The following is a 12,247-nucleotide window of genomic DNA, read 5'->3' as shown; positions in this document are numbered from 1 at the left end:
TTGCATTATTCTATTTCTATAAATAACAAAAACAGGCAAAACTTCATTATGTTGTTAGAAATCAGGATACCAGCTACCCTTGGGGGAGATGGGGTACCTACACTTGCAGGAAGGAGACCTGAGGGAGGTTCCAGGGATGCTGGTAATGATCTGTGTTCTGCTTCCACCAGTGAGTTCAGTTCATGAAAATTCATCAAGCCATAAATTTGGGATATATGCATGCATATATATATGTATGTGTGTGTGTGTGTGTGTGTATTTATATATTTTTATATAGAAAATACTTCAATAACAAGTTTTTTTTTAAATCACCTCCTCATGAAGTTTATATTCTAGCACAACCAATGATATTGTACTTAATGGAAGCAGAGGGCTACCACTGAATTGGGCAAATGCATCATTTCTTAGTATGAATTTTCCAGGTCCCTGGGACCTGCACAGTAAGCATCCTACCACTGTTAAACTGTATTCTGGCTACACTGCTGTCCTTTCACACTCAGGCTTACATTACCAGTGCCCTACAATTTAACAATCTCTGCACTTATATTTAAAGCAAGCATTCTTAATCTGAGGTTCTCAGACCCCTAAGGAGCCCTGGATAGAATTCAGTGCTCCATGAACCTAGATGGGGGAAAGTTATATCTTTATCTACATCACAAACTCTAACTGCAATTTAGAATTTTCTTCAACTATGAATGTAGGCAACAAAACATAATAATACTAGAAGTACCTAAAACTTTATCCCCAATAGAAACACTGGAGATATTTTCATAGACATTTCTGCTGTTGGAGGTATCTTGAAATATCACTTACACTTATTTAGAACATTTGATCATTGTTAGATTTTGTAGTTTCATGTGTTAATAAACAAGCATCTATATTACTTAATCCCAATTTCATATTTTAGTATTTTGATAACTATATTTCAATATAATTGGTTTCCTTTGTAATTCTCTGTGTTCTATTTTTGTATTTATTAAGATTATTTTGAAAATTGACCTGACAGTTTTCCAGACTGCCCAAAGGGAGTTCAAGGGGGTTCATGGAACAACAAAATAGATGTTTATATGCTGGCTATTTTCTATTTGCCCTCACCACTGCTGACCCTGCATCCTTGCCCCTGGGGCCATGCACACACTATACTTCCCTGCCTTGCTCTGTGCCCCAGGAGTGTGACCCTGATGGAATCATCACCTGAGCTTCCTTGCCCCTTGCTCCAGCTTCTGGTTGGTAGTGGCCCTGGGGAGAATAGCAGTTGGATGAATTTCCCCACTTATCCCTACCTCACTGGGCTTCCAGTAGACAGCTGCATTTCTACAGCTCTCTTTCTCAGTGACGTCTCTCTCGAGGCATCAATAGCTCTGTTCCTGTGCCTTGCCATTCTTGCTGTCACCAGCGCCTGGGTATTTTACCTCCTGTTGGTTCTTAAACTCACCCACACTGCTGGAAATTGTCCCTTCATTAAACTCTTCCCAGTTAAGTCTTCGAAGAACAACATCCGGTCTTGAAAGCCTGATTCCATTACAAACACTGGGATCACCTGATTTGTGAACTAAATCAGCAAGGATGTGGTCACATTCTCTTTTGAGGCAGGGTGCAAGAGTGTGTGTGTCTGTGTACACTCACATGTATTTGTGTTGGGACTGGGCAGAAGATATCAGAGTCAGTGCCCAGGGACCTGTGAACAATAACTTTCTCCAGCCTTCAACTACCCGAAAAACTAAGATTTTAGGCCCGGCACGGTGGCTCATGCCTATAATCCCAGCACTTTGAGAGGCTGAGGCAGGCAGGTCACAAGGTCAGGAGATCAAGACCATCCTGGCTAACACGGTGAAACCCCGTCTCTACTAAAAATACAAAAAAATTAGCCGGGCGCCTGTAGTCCCAGCTACTTGGGAGGCTGAGGCAGGAGAATGGCGTGAACCCAGGAGGCCAAGCTTGCAGTGAGCTGAGATCGCACCACTGCACTCCAGCCTGGGTGACAGAGCGAGACTCCGTCTCAAAAAAAAAACTAAGATTTTAAACTCACAGTCTAAGAAGGGAAGCTGAGCTGTTGAGAAAAGGTTATCCCTGGGCTGCATGTGTAGATAGCCACCAGGAAGTAGCTAGGGGAAGTATGGAGTAAGGAGGAGACAAGATTCTTAAGAGAGGGAGCAGCATTTTCCCAGGCTCAAACATAGGAGAGCTGCTGCCCAAGGTCTTCCTGCACCTGTCACATGTTAACATCACCTGGAACAAGCCCAGGCAGCAGAAGGAAGCATAAAGGAGGCTGTTCTTTGAGAATGTAAAAGATGAGAGATGGTCTGCTTGAAGGAGATCCACCGCTAGAGAGAAGCACAGTCCAACATTCCCTGCACATGCCAGATACGCTCCTAGGTATCTCTGATTTCCTAAGGCTTAACTGACAGGAAAAAAGAAACTAGATAAAGTCCTGCTTGCAAAGAAAATCATTTCTCCTAAGATATTGCTAGGCATTTGCCCTCCCCTCTAATTCCCCAGGACAACGCTGGCTGACAGCCCTCTGATATGGAAGAATGAATGGAGGAAACTGGGCAGGCAGGGAAGGAAGAAAGGAAGGAAGCCTGCCAGGAGCACACTTCCATATATCAGTGTGAGCTCAAGATAAATAATCCCAGCCAGCCTATGCAGCTATCAAACCAAAGGGCATGTTGCAGGTAGCAAGATAAATCGCTATTGTCAAGGATGTCTTTGTTTGTTCCTGACAACCTCTTACTATATCTCCCTCTCCTGACAAAGTAACCCCAGGAATAGGTTTCTAACATGCACTGGCCTCTGGAAATGATAGTGCTTTTAGGGAGAGAAAAATGAGCTTGAGCTCCTGGGTCCAGTAGCCAATATACAATTGGCTGGGGGGACTACTCACTAAACACTGGTTAGAAGCAAAATCTATTGTAAACAATAGCTACAAGCTGTTTTCACCAAAGGTCATTCTATCAATCCAGCCTAGCAAATCTGAATTACCGACGCTCCATCAACTGGTTCATGTCATGAATCTTATCCACATTGGCCTTTCATGGAATTCCTCCCAACTCCACCATAGGGATCATATTCACTGACACCAGAAGAGCTCCACGTAGAAAAGATTATAAGAAAAATAAGTGGTCAGTTTTTAAATCTAAATTGTTTTAAAATATTTCCAGAAATTTCAGAAATAGACAAACTCTTTATTTGGGGTAATAATTACAACTATATTTGTTAAAACTTTCCAGGTATGTACATCAAGATTTCATCTAGGTGATTTGGGGAAGGCAGTCTCAAATTATCTCTGCACCAGATTCTCTCTTGTATACCACCATTTCAAGGTTTACTTGGGGTTTCTGATTGTGTCTGAAGCAATAGAAAGCAAAAGTAACACTCCAGACTTCATAATGGGCAGCTTCGGGAACACAGGACCAGGCTTTAGCAGTGATCACCCTCTAGGAATGAACAAAAAGCTGGCTGAATTCCTATAACGCTAAGCAAAATTTACCTTGTTTATATACCCAGTTTCCCACTCTCCCTCTCTCTCTCTACTTATTTTTCCTTTTCACACACAACACTAAAGTTCAGAAAAAGTTAAGAAGAACCTTTTTCTCTTTATTTAAACGCAACAGGAACTTAAGTTACTGTATTATCACAAAGCAAGATACCTATCTGCTTTTGGTAGAAGCTTCCTTGCCTTTGTATAAAGATAGCCCCTAGGATTCCAGAAGTAGCTGTGCCTTTTCTATCTTGAAAGCCCAAGTCCCTCAACCTCTCTTTTGCTCATCAACAAGAGTTAGCATGGTGAAGGGATTAAGAAAATGCAACTGGTCTGTCTAGCTTTCCATCCTGGCCCTATCTACAACTTACCATGGGACCTTGGGTAAGTTATTTAATTTCTTTGTGCCTCAGTTTCCCATCTGTAAAATGGAAATAATAAATAGTTTTGTTATGAGAATGAATGTATAAAGCACATGGAATAGTGTCCACTACATAGTAAGTGCTAGTATTTGTTAAGTAAACAAACACATAACAAACAGATCAAGCCACGTCTTACCCATGTCCAGCTCTATTCTCATGTTGCTAGTAGCTCTTATTCTAGAGTGTCTCCCTATGCTTGGTTGTGCCCATCCTGGCCACCTTCTGTACTCCCTTGTGATGAGGATTCTAGAGAATACTGTACTGTTAGATTCAGATCCTCACACGCCTCTTTACTTCATAACTAATGCATACTCATCCATCAAGTCCCCTCTTACATGTCTCTTCCTCCTGGAGTCTTCTTTGAGCAATCAAGTCTCCCTCTTACATGCTCCCATAGCACAGTGTTTTTCCTCTCCTCGTTCATTAATTTGTCCATTCAACAGAAAATCGTAGAAAGCACTATGCTAGGTTTTTAAAGCTTATATTCTAAAGAGAAACACAAAGGAGGCCTTGATAACTTTTTGATGAATGGATGTATATGAATGACTCACCCATATATCTGATCCTTAGCATTTCCTCCCCACTGGAACAGATAAGAAACTGCATATTACTAAATAATTCTCACTTTAGCCTACAGCAAGAGGATGTGAGGGGGTTACCCCCATCCCACTCTGGACCCAATTGACATGGAGTTCCTTCTGAGCTGCTGCACTTTCTTTGAAGCAGCCAAGTATGCAGCACACAGCACCAGCCCAGTGCCTACAAGCCTCAACTGCTGCTGGACCTGTTCAGTGGTCTGCAGTGTCCATTCAAGTGGACTGTCAGACAAAGACAATGGGGATGATGGTGAAGGGAGCCATACCCCAGAGAGGGGAAAGGCAAAGACAAAACTAAAATGAGGCCAAAGATCAAGCAAAAGTTAGTTTTTAAAATAAATTTTTCATTTCATAAAGAAAAATTACCCCATTGACTCATTTGCTCCAATCAACTGCATAATTTGGCAAATTTTCATTCACTAATTGAGACACATACATAGACACCATGGTGCTCTAGGTCTTTCTCACAGGTTGTATAGCCACCAGTTCTCAATTTATCTTCCTTTGAATATGATCATTTTTCAAGTGACTCAGCACAAGCCTTAAAGAGTATTCAATATAGCCATCATTCAGTTCCTTAATGAGATATAGAACATAGGACATTGAATTCATAGATTTGGAAAATTGCAAGACAGAAAATTTTAAATGTGAAAGAAAAACTCCTTTTTAAGCATTAAAAAATCTTTGTAAAGCAAGGAAGCTGAAAGCAGAGCCTGAAGGCCTCAGGCAAAGGCATTTGGCTTACCATTGTGTTCAGCCAGAATTCAGGGACAGCAGGGTAATCAGCAGAGATAAACAAAAGCAGGTCAGGGGAGAGTGACAGGGTGGGAATTGGGAGAAAGCATTGCTTTTTAAGTCAGAAAGCCTGGATTTCATTAATAGTCTTGATTTTCCTTTTATTAGCTAAGTGATTTTGAGAATCATTTATCCTCTCCAACCTCAGTTTTCACATGTATCAAATGGAAATAATATTAGTTTCTGCCCAAGCTATCTCTTAAATTTGGCACTAGGATCAAATCAGTCACGGGGTATGTAAACTCTCAGCAGAAGGCCTGATATACAGTGAAACTCAATAAAATGTTTTGGGTATATTTTTAAGTTAGAACAAAATAAATCACTGACCCAAGTGATCAGCTCGTGTGTTTCTAATTTGGACTATGATGAAATATACCAGTTCTAAGATTTTACTATCACTTTTTAAATCAATAACAATGATGGCAGCTAACACTTATTGAGCATTTACAAAGGAGATCCCAGAAACTATGCTAAGTGCTTTACATATATGCATGTATTCCTCACATTATTCCTGAGGTAGGTCTATTATTATAGATGAGGAAATGGGAGTGCAGAGGAGTTCGGCCACATTCCCAAAGTCTTATAGCTAATAAGCAATGGAAACAGTTCTTATAATTATTATGTAAAAAGCAAAGTGGAAAATTTGATCAGGAGGGGAAAGACATGAAAAAGTATTCAAATTAATTTGAGGACATATATCCTTTATATTCTCATCACATCTCCTACCAAAGACAGAAGCATGCCCCTCCCAGGGCTGTTAATTTTCCTTCCATCCCTGCTACTTTAAGGCTTCTCCCACTGTTGCAGGGCCCTGAAGTCCAGGCACCAGCCTTGACAATGCTTGCAGAGCCAGCCGGTGCCCTGAAAAAGGTACTCAGTTCAGTCTTTGCTTTTTAGATCATAAAGACATTTCTCAAAAACAGCATATGTTATTGATAGATAATATTTATACATATTTATGGGGTACATGTGATATTTTGATACATGCATAGAATGTGTAATGATCAAGTTGGGGTATTTAGGAAATACATCACCTTGAACATTTATCATTTCTTTGTGTTGGGATCATTTTAAATCTTCTAGCTACCCTGAAATATACAATATATACAATATATCAACTACTATGCTATTGAACACTAAAACTTATTCCTTCTATCTAACTGTATGTTTATACTCATTAGCCAACCTCACTTCACCACCCCCACATACATAAATGCCCTTCCCAGCCTCTGGTAACTATCATTCTATTCTCTACCTCCATGAGATCAATGTTTTTAGCTCCCACGTAGGAAAACACGTGATATTTGTCTTTCTGTGCCTGACTTATTTCACTTAATATAATAACCTCTAGTTCCATCCACGTTGCTGCAAATGACAGGATTTTATTCATTTGTGTGGCTGAATTGTGTATAAGTACCACATTTTCTTTATCCATTCATCTGTTGATGGACACTTAGGTTGATTCCCCATCTTTGTGAATAGTGCTGCAATAAACATGGGGGTGCAGGTATCCCTTTCATATGCTGATTTCCTTTCCTTTGGATAAATACCCAGTAGTGGGATTGCTGGATCATATGGTGATCCTATTTTTAGTTTTTTGAGAAATCTCCATACTCTGAAAATATTTTTATCAAGAAGACAATACATCTGTGATTCTGGCTGACAGATTTTTTTATTTTTTCATTTTCAGAGAATGAATGAGTGCTCTGATACTATGCATATGTCATACATTCTAGAACTAACCTGCCTGCCTCCCAGTGCTGGTTCCTCTGCTTCTGAGCTATGTGACAGGTTGGTGGGCAGGCCACTTCCTTTCTTGAGGCTTCACTATCCTCATCTGCATTATGGGTGCAATACAATACCCACCTCATTAGGTTGTTGCAAGACTTTAAATAGGAGGCAGAAGAACAGAATGACCATGGTAAACTGATCAATAAATATTAGCTATTGTTATTATTCGTAGAAACCCAAGGGACTTAATATAAAGATGCTGGAGAAAGAGTACTGAATGTAGAGACCTGGGACCTAGGCCTAACTCTGCCACTTACAAGTTTTATGACCTTAGAAATATTATAAATAAGAGGCCATGCTGACCCACAGACATGTTTTAATAGGCCAGCTCAGGGTTTTTCACATTTTTAGATCTAAGCACTTTCAGACCAGGCAGTTTCTTTCCGATTATCTCCCACTCCCTATTATCTCATAACTGATGGGGTTTGAGTTTGCAACACTGATCACCCTCCACGGGTTTCATCCCCGATCACGAAAACAGGAAGAACACCTGCTCTTCTACTTAGCAAAATTGTCATTTGGCTAAAATGAGAATATGTATGTAAAAGTACTTCATCATCATAAAGCACTACACAAATGGGGCTGCTTATTTAAAATGCAGGACATTTTAAGCCTTACATTCGTATATTGCAGAAAATAGTCTTGAAGGTACATGAAAGCTGGTGGGTGCTATAGTTGTTTTTAAATAGTTCTTAGTGCCAATTTTGTTAAGCAATACATCCGTCCCAATAAACCTTTCAGGGAGGAGCCCAGGGAACATGTCTTAATCATTCACAATTAGGGAATTAATTCATCTAGCTGCCTCAGGGTCAGAAAATCCTATCTATCGCTTAGAAAAATGTCCTCTGAGAGCAGGTAAGCAAAGCTCGCCAGTGAATTGTAAAGGCATTGATACCTCTTTACTCACCCCAGGTTCACCAGAAGCTTTCTCACTCTTTGTTTGACTTTATCCTAGTGTTTTCTTCTCTCAAGTTCATGGATAACATTTTGGGACCTGAAGAGACCATCCAAATACTAAAAGAATCATTTTGTCTCTGATTATAGATTCCATTTCTCCCTGAAATGATCACCATGTCACAAGATCAGTTACACTAATTATTTGTTGACCTTTAATACTTTTATAGTATTAAAAGGCTATGGGTCTAAAATGTAACACAGATGTCACACAGAGTTTCCTAACAACTATATAACAGTGTCACATAAACTTGGTGTTGCCATGGAAAAAACAACAAACTCTCAATCTGGGTTTCAGTCCATCATTAACAACCTCGAGCTGGGCAGCTATAACAAGAATACCATAGACTGGGTGGTTTAAGAAACAAACATTTATTTCTCACAGTTCTGGAGGCTGGGAGGTCTAAGATCAAGGTAATGGCAGATTCTATATCAGGTGAGGGTCCTCTCCCTGGTTTGCAGAGAGCTGCCTCTCGCCATACCCTTGTTCTGGCCGCTTCCTGTTCTGATAAGGGCACTGATTCCCATCACTGGGATTTCACCTCACAATCTCCTCTAAACCTAATTACTTCCCAAAGGCCCATTTCCAAATATCATCACAGTAGAGATTAGGGCTTTCAATATGAATTTTGGGGGAATTCACACATTTGGTCCATAGCAGACAAGTTGCTTCCCTCTGTGAGCCTGTTTCTCAACTGCAAATAATAATTATTATAACAACAGCTGTCATTTAGCATCCCTATGATGTGTCAGACACTATCTATTAATAGGTGCCTTTACCTATACTTTTTTTAAACTCTCACCCAGAACTGTGCAAGGTAAGTATTAATAACCTCACTTTGGAAGTGAAGAAACAAGCTTTATGACTTTAAGTAACATGCTCAGGGAAACGCAGTAAGACCAAAATTCATGGATGTGATACTGTCATGGGGAAGATGCTGTCTGATCTGCCTGCCTCCCTAAACTGTTGTGAAGCTAAAATGAGATTGTGTTTGTAAAAACATTTTACTAAAATGGAAAAGCACCATAAATTTGAAATGTACATCCACTTGGAAGTGACAGGTAATGAGCACAACATTTCAGTGCTACAGTTAATTTAGTCAGCTCAAATCAAATACCTAGACTCCAACAAAGGAAAAGCCCTAAATTTTCACATTATTACACTGAGTCTCTTTCTGCAATGTTAATGAAGCAGCTCTCCATCTTCAGCAAAATTTCCACTTTTATCACACTTCAATGGGGTAAGCAATAGAAATCCAAGAAGAATATGGAATCCCAAAAGACCCAAAATAGCCAAAGCAACTTTGAGCAAATAACAAAGCTGCCAGCATCACACTTTTTGACAATTCCTTACAAAGCTGCAGTAATCAAAACAATATAGTTCTGGCATAAAAAACACACATATAGACCAATGCAATAGAATAGAGAACCCAGAAATAAACTGGGTTTATTGCATTTACAGTCAACTGATCTTCAAAATGAATTCCAAGGACACAAAATAGGGAAAAGATTGTGTCTTCCAAAAAAAAAAAAAATTAAATTGAACCCCTTCTCACACCACACACAAAAATGAACTCAAAATGAATTAAAGACTTAACCATAAAACTTGAAACTATAAGCTGAAAAATTAGAGAAAAACCTTCTTGATGTTGGTCTTAGCAATAATATTTTGAATATGCACCAAAAGCACAGGCAACAAAAGCAAAAATAAACAAATGGGGAAAGCTTCAGCACTGCAAATGAAACAATTAACAAAATGAAAAGGCAACCCACAGGATGGGAAAAATATTTGCAAACCACATATCTGATAAAATATTAATATTCAAGACATACAAGGAATTCATACAACTCAGTATCAAAAATACAAAAAGCCAATTTAAAAATGGGCAAAAGACCTAAATAGACACTTCTCTAAAAAAGAAGGAAAAAATTCAGATGTTCCACAGGCATACAAAAAGGTGCTCAATATCTCTAACCATCAGCGAAATGCAAATCAAAGCCACAAGCTATCACCTCACACCTATCAGGATGTCTATTATCAAAAAGACAAAAGAAAACAAGTGTTGGTAAAGATGTGGAGAAAAAGAAACCTTTGTGCACTATTGGTGGGAATGTAAATTAGTACAGCCATTGTGAAAAACAGTATGAAGGTTCCTCAGAAACTCAAACATAGACTACCATATGATCCAGCAATCTCACTTCTGGGTATACATCCAAAGGAAATGAAATCGCTGTGTCAAAGAGATATCTGCACTCCCATGCTCACTGCAGCAGTATTCACAACAGCCAAGATACAGAAATAATCTAAATGTCTTTTGATGGACGAATGGATAAAGAAAATGTAGTATACATACATTTGTATGTTTATTTATTTATACAGTGGAATATCATTCAGCCTTTAAAAAGAAGAAAATCCAGCCATTTGTGACAACATGAATGGAGCTGGAGGATTTATGCTAAGTGAAATTTAAAAAGCACAGAAAGAGAAGAGAAGAAAGAGGGGCTAGGGGACAAGGGGAAATGGCGTTATGTTGGTCCAAGAGTACAAAGGTTGAGTCAGACAAGAGGAATAAGTTCTGGAGGTCTAATACACAACACAGGGACAATAGTTAAAAATACTGTAGTGCATACTTGAAAGTTGCTAAAAGGAAAGATCTTAAATTTTCTTGACACGCACCCACACAAATGGTAACTAGATGGTAATTAGACGTGATAGAAATGTTAATTAGCTAGAGTGTGGTGGTCATTTTATAATGTATATGTATATGAAAACATCAAGTTGTACACCGTATATATAAGTGATATATATGATATATAAATGATATATGATCTATATCATGATATAGCATATATAGAAATGATCTGTATACATATATATTATATATAAATGTATACATATGTATATGTATACATTTACATATATGCCACTCTGGTCTTCACTGTTTGTGCATTTCATGGCTTATCCCTTCATTCAACACTGTTCTAAAAACAAGAAAAGAAATCCTTGTCCTTATGGAGCTTACATTCTAGTTGGAGAGAGCAAGTTAAAAAAAAATAAGCAAAAAATCATTTATATATCATTTATATATGATATATATGATAAACTGATATATATATAATTTTATGTGTCCATGACAGCTCAATAAAGGTGTTAAAAAATAAAAATAAATAATAGATAAACCTGAAAATGATAAGGAAGTGGATTCTATGGCTACCCAGAAAGAAGGTGGTAGGTACGTAGTAGAGTTCTCCAGCATAGGAACAGGAGCAGCACTGACTGTATCACAAAATTAACCCTGCCACCAACACTCTCCTCTACATACATATATGTATGTTGGGTGTTTGGGGTATTTTTTTACTTATTTTTTTTAACTTGCTCTCTCCAACTAGAATGTAAGCTCCATAAGGACAAGGATTTCTTTTCCTGTTTTTAGAACAGTGTTGATGGAGGGATAAGCCATGAAATGCGCAAGCAGTGGAGACCAGAGTGGCAGAAAGACCAGGAGGAAAGTCCAGAGCACAGACATCACAGTGAGATCGACAGCCAATACCAGGAGATTTAGAGCCATGCAAAGAAAAGGAGTGAAACTGAAATGCAGTGTCTAGGACTCAGTGATGAACCAGTCCTAGCTGAAGCCAGGGTGGAGCCATGGAAGTGGGTTGCACTTCTCACAATCCACAGATGTTTGTACTGCTGTACCAGAGTACTATGTAAAACATCTTACTGAGAAGACAAGTCAGTGTAGTGCATTAAAATGGATACAGTATGCTCAAAGATGGCTTCTACTGAGATGTGGCTTAGAAATTACAGAATATGAATTTGGATACACTGCAGAGATGGCCCCTGGAGGTTGAGTTTTTCCATCTATGAGTCTGTGAATAATCACTGAACCATGATGGTAGGTTTACATCAAGAACAAACCAGCCTTGGAAACAATGGCACAAACCTCTCCTCTATGACCCAGAGCCATGACACTTTTCCAAGCTCTTGTAGGGTGACCGGAGCCATCAGCATAAGAGGTCTACCAGACAGGTCCCCTCATTCAATCTGACCTTTCCACACACCAGACCAAGAAGCTCTCTCATCCTCTTCTCCAAACTTCTATCATGTCATCCTCCCTCCCAGTCCCTTTGAATAAGACATACTACAGAGAAAATGAGTAACAAAATGAACAGAGCACTTCATCAAGATCAAGCACATGGCTCAG

General features: G+C 39.1%; 1 protein-coding gene across 1 annotated transcript in view; it reads right to left on the bottom strand.

The window, feature by feature from the left end:
• The window catches only part of RASGEF1B (RasGEF domain family member 1B), a 632,849-nt gene that overhangs the window by 546,443 nt on the left and 74,159 nt on the right, over nucleotides 1–12,247 (bottom strand). The gene's annotated exons all lie outside the window — the stretch shown is intronic.

This window comes from Hylobates moloch, unplaced genomic scaffold (genome assembly GCF_009828535.3).
Source record: "Hylobates moloch isolate HMO894 unplaced genomic scaffold, HMol_V3 SCAFFOLD_2, whole genome shotgun sequence".
NCBI lineage: Eukaryota > Metazoa > Chordata > Mammalia > Primates > Hylobatidae > Hylobates > Hylobates moloch.
The sequence above is the reverse complement of the archived record's forward strand: the minus strand, read 5'-3'. Positions and strand labels throughout refer to the sequence as shown.